The sequence below is a fragment of the Galeopterus variegatus genome, unplaced genomic scaffold (assembly GCF_000696425.1).
Source record: "Galeopterus variegatus unplaced genomic scaffold, G_variegatus-3.0.2 Scaffold452, whole genome shotgun sequence".
Lineage (NCBI taxonomy): Eukaryota > Metazoa > Chordata > Mammalia > Dermoptera > Cynocephalidae > Galeopterus > Galeopterus variegatus.
This window is the reverse complement of record NW_007726563.1, coordinates 364493-369520: the sequence shown is the minus strand read 5'-3', so window position 1 is coordinate 369520 and position 5028 is coordinate 364493. Positions and strand designations below refer to the sequence as shown.

Below are 5028 nucleotides of genomic sequence, written 5' to 3'. Positions count from 1 at the left end.
AACACCAAGTCAAGGGTTAAGATCCCCTTACTGGTCATCTTTAAAAAAAAAAAAAGAAATAGACCCACATAAATACAGCAATAGATCTTTGACAAAGGAGCAAAGGCAATACAATGGAGCAAAGATAGTCTTTTCAACAAATGGTGCTGGAACAACTAGACATCCACATGCAAAAAAATGACTCTAGACACAGACCTTACCCCCTTCACAAAAATTAACTTAAAACGAATCATAAATATAACATGTAAAACTATAAAACTTATGGTGATGACCTTTCCCCCCACAGCTTTATTGAGGTATAATTGACAGATAAAAATTTTATATATTAGTGGTACACAATGTGATGTTTTGATATTTGTATATATTGTGAAATGATTGCCATGATCATGTTAACATATCCATAACATATAATACACTTGGTTGTTTTTTTTTTATGGTGAGACTACTTAAGATCTATACTTCTAGTAATTTTCAAGTATATATCATTAACTACAGTCATCATGCTGTACAACAGATCTCCAGAATTATTCATCTTATTCACTGAAACTTTGCATTCTTTGGCCAACATCTCCTCTTTCCACCTTCCTTCCAAGTCCCTAACAACCCCCATTCTACTCTCTACTTCTATGAGTTCAACTTTTTTAGATTTCACATATAAGTGAGATCATGCTGTATTTGTCTTTCTATGCCTGACTTATTTCACGTAGCATAGTGTCCTCCATCTTGTTGAAAATGACAGGATTTCCTTCTTTTTTAAGGTTAAATAATATTCCACTGCATATATCAACCACATTTTCTTTATCCATTCATCATTTGATAGAAACTTAGGGTAACTGCTTATCTTGGCTATTGTGAATAATGCTGCAGTGAACATGGGAGTGCAGATATTTCTTTGACGTACTGATTTAATTTCCTTTGGATATATGTCCAGAAGTGGTATTGGTGCATCATATGGTAGTTCTATTTTTTTTTTTTTTTTTAAAAGATGACCGGTAAGGGGATCTTAACCCTTGGCTTGGTGTTGTCAACACCACACTCAGCCAGTGAGCCAATCGGCCATCCCTATATAGGATCCGAACCCGTGGCCTTGGTGTTATCAGCACCGCACTCTCCCGAGTGAGCCACGGGCCGGCCCTGGTAGTTCTATTTTTAATTTTTTAATCTCCAGACTATTTTTCATAACGGCTGTACTAACTTACATTCCCACCAACAGCATGCAAGGATTCCCTTTTCTCCGCATCCTTATCAACACTCGTTATATTTTGTCTGTTCAATAATAGCCATTCATGTGAGGCGATATCTCATTGTGTTTTTATGTTTTCTTTTTTTTAATTTTGGCAGCTAGCTGGTACAGGGATCGAACCATAGACCTTATCAGCATCATGCTCTAAAAATCTGAACTAACCAGCCAGCCTCATTGTGGTTTTGATTTGCATTTCCCAGATGACTAATGATGTTGAGTACCTTTTCATATACCTGTTGGCCATTTGCATGTCTTCTTGAGAAATGTCTATTGTGGTCCTTTGCCCATTTTTTAATCAGATTGTTTTCTTGCTATTGAGTTATGAGTTCCTTATATTTTTTGGATATTAACTCCTTGTCAAATATAAGGCTTGCAAATATTTCCTCCCATTCTGTAGGAATGTCTCTTCTGTTGATTGTTTCCTTTGCTGTGCAGCAGCTTTTCAATTTGATGCAATCCCATTTGTCTATTTTTGCTTTTGTTGCCTGTGCTTTTGGGGTCACACCCAAAAAATCATTGCCCAGACCAATGTAAAGAAGCTTTTCCCTATGTTTTCTTCTAGTAGTTTTACAGTTTCAGGTCTTAATGTTTAAGTCTTTAATCCGCAGTCATGCCCTGCATAACAAGGTTTTAGTCAATGATGGACTGCATATGGGATGGTGGTCAGAGCAAAAAGCTATACCATCTGGGTTTGTGTAAGTACACCACTCTGTGATGTTTGCACAATGACAAAATTGCTTAAAGATGCATTTCTCAGAATGTATCCCATCATTAAATGACACATGACTGTATTTTGAGTTGATTTTGTTAAGTGGTGTAATATCAGAGTCAAATTTCATTATTCTGCATGTGGTATTTTCCCAACACCATGTATTGAAGAGACTGTCCTCTCCCCATTGTGTGTATTTGGTAGCTTTGTTGAAAATCAATTGGCCATAAATTTGTGAATTTCTTTCCAGGCTCTCTATTCTGTTCCATTGGTCTATGTGTCTGTTTTTATGCCAGTACCATGCTGTTTTGATTATTACAGTTTTGTAGTATATTTTGAAGCTGGGTAGTATAATGCCTTCAGCTTTCCTCTTTTTGTTCAAGATTGCTTTGGCTATTCAAGGTCTTTCGTGTTTCCAAATGTATTTTAGGATTGTTCTTTCTGTTTCTGTGAAAAATGTCATTGGAGGGCCGGCCCGGTGGCGCACTGCTATAGTGCGCCGCTTGAGAGTGCGGCGGCGCTCCCGCCGAGGGTTCGGATCCCACATACAGACCGGTTCCCGCTCACTGGCTGAGCGAGGTGCGGCGCAACACTGAGGGTTGCGATCCCGTTGCCGGTCCCGGTCCGGTANCAATGTAAAGAAGCTTTTCCCTATGTTTTCTTCTAGTAGTTTTACAGTTTCAGGTCTTAATGTTTAAGTCTTTAATCCGCAGTCATGCCCTGCATAACAAGGTTTTAGTCAATGATGGACTGCATATGGGATGGTGGTCAGAGCAAAAAGCTATACCATCTGGGTTTGTGTAAGTACACCACTCTGTGATGTTTGCACAATGACAAAATTGCTTAAAGATGCATTTCTCAGAATGTATCCCATCATTAAATGACACATGACTGTATTTTGAGTTGATTTTGTTAAGTGGTGTAATATCAGAGTCAAATTTCATTATTCTGCATGTGGTATTTTCCCAACACCATGTATTGAAGAGACTGTCCTCTCCCCATTGTGTGTATTTGGTAGCTTTGTTGAAAATCAATTGGCCATAAATTTGTGAATTTCTTTCCAGGCTCTCTATTCTGTTCCATTGGTCTATGTGTCTGTTTTTATGCCAGTACCATGCTGTTTTGATTATTACAGTTTTGTAGTATATTTTGAAGCTGGGTAGTATAATGCCTTCAGCTTTCCTCTTTTTGTTCAAGATTGCTTTGGCTATTCAAGGTCTTTCGTGTTTCCAAATGTATTTTAGGATTGTTCTTTCTGTTTCTGTGAAAAATGTCATTGGAGGGCCGGCCCGGTGGCGCACTGCTACAGTGCGCCGCTTCACCTCGCTCAGCCAGTGAGCGGGAACCAGTCTGTATGTGGGATCCGAACCCTCGGACAGGAGCGCCGCCGCGCTTCCCAAGCGGCACACTATCCACTGCGCCACCGGGCCAGCCCAGCTTTCCTCTTTTTGTTCAAGATTGCTTTGGCTATTCAAGGTCTTTCATGTTTCCAAATGTATTTTAGGATTGTTCTTCCTGTTTCTGTGAAAAATGTCATTGGAGGGCCGGCCCGGTGGCGCACTGCTACAGTGCGCCGCTTGAGAGCGTGGCGGCGCTCCCGCTGAGGGTTCGGATCCCACATACAGACCGGTTCCCGCTCACTGGCTGAGCGAGGTGCGGCGCAACACTGAGGGTTGCGATCCCGTTGCCGGTCCCGGTCCGGTACGGGTGCGACACTGATGGTTGCGATCTGTTGCCGGTCACGAAAAAAGACAAAAAAAAAAAAATGTCATTGGAATTTTGATAGGGATTGCATTGAATCTGTAGAAAGCTTTGGGTAGTATGGACATATTAACAATATTGATTATTCTAATCCATAAACACAGGATACCTTTCTATTTATTTGTGTCATCCTCAATTTCTTTCATCAATATTGTATAGTTTTCTACATACAAGTTTTTCATCTCTTTGGTTAAATTTATTCCTAAGTATATGTGTGTGTGTGTGTGTGTGTGTGTGTGTGTGTGTGTGTGTGTGTGTGTGTGTGTGTGTGTGTATGTATATATATGTATGTATGTATTGGATGCTATCATAAATGGGATTATTGTCTTGATTTCTTCTTGGGATAGTTTGTTGTTAGAGTACAGAAGTGCTACTTATTTTTGTATGCTGATTTTTTAAGTTGATCCTGCAACTTTACTGAATTCATTTATCAGTTCTAACATTTTCTTGTTGGAGTCTTTAGGGTTTTTTAGATATAAGATCATGTCATATGCAAACAGAGATAATTCTACTTCTTCCTTTTCAATTTGGATGCCTTTTATTTCTTTGTCTTGCCTAATTTCTCCGGCAAAGACTTCCAGAACTGTGTTGAATAGAAGGTGTGAGAGTGAGCATCCTTGTCTTGTTGCTTGTCATGGATTTGTTTCTTAAGCTTTTTACTTCAGAAGTGCTGTCCAAAAGAATCAGGACCATACTTGCTTGGTGAATGCATTGATGGGATGTACTTTTTATTTTTATAGTAGGAAGAAAATGACAAAAACATATTGTCAATTATGTCACACCTGTTCCTCTCTTCTGAGCACCTCTCTGGCCAGTTTTAACTCACTGATTGGCTCTGCTACCTGCAATGCTAGCTCCAAAGGCTTCTAGCATTGTTTTAAGACTTTGGTGATATCTCCAAAGGGCCCTTGACATTGTTTCTTATTAATAGGTGGCAGAATTGTGGGAAAAAATGGGTGCTCACACAAGCTAGCCAATCGCTAATGCTGGCTTAGGTAATTTGCTTAGCTTAGGTCTTTGGTGTACTAAGGGCTTTGCCTCCTGAAACCACAACTCCCAGGGATCAGGCTCTATTCTGAATGGTGTGTTGTGTACACCTGGAATATGCTTTGTGCTGAGGAGATGATGCATCTTTCAGGCTTGGTAATCGCTCCTCTTCTCTTCCCTTTCCAGGTTAGCCTCTTCTCTTCTGTCTCTTTCATTTCTGCAAACTCTTCCTCTGCCTCCCTAATTACATCATTGGTCTCTGAAACAGCCCTCAGTACTCCTTCAGATAAAAATAATTAAAGCAGTATTTCTCAATCCTAACTGTCAC

General features: G+C 39.8%; 1 protein-coding gene and 1 pseudogene across 2 annotated transcripts in view; both read right to left on the bottom strand.

The window, feature by feature from the left end:
- Window positions 1–5028, bottom strand: part of CCND3 (cyclin D3) — a 107327-nt gene that overhangs the window by 45266 nt on the left and 57033 nt on the right. The gene's annotated exons all lie outside the window — the stretch shown is intronic.
- The window catches only part of LOC103587468, a 1796-nt pseudogene continuing 1019 nt past the window's right edge, over window positions 4252–5028 (bottom strand).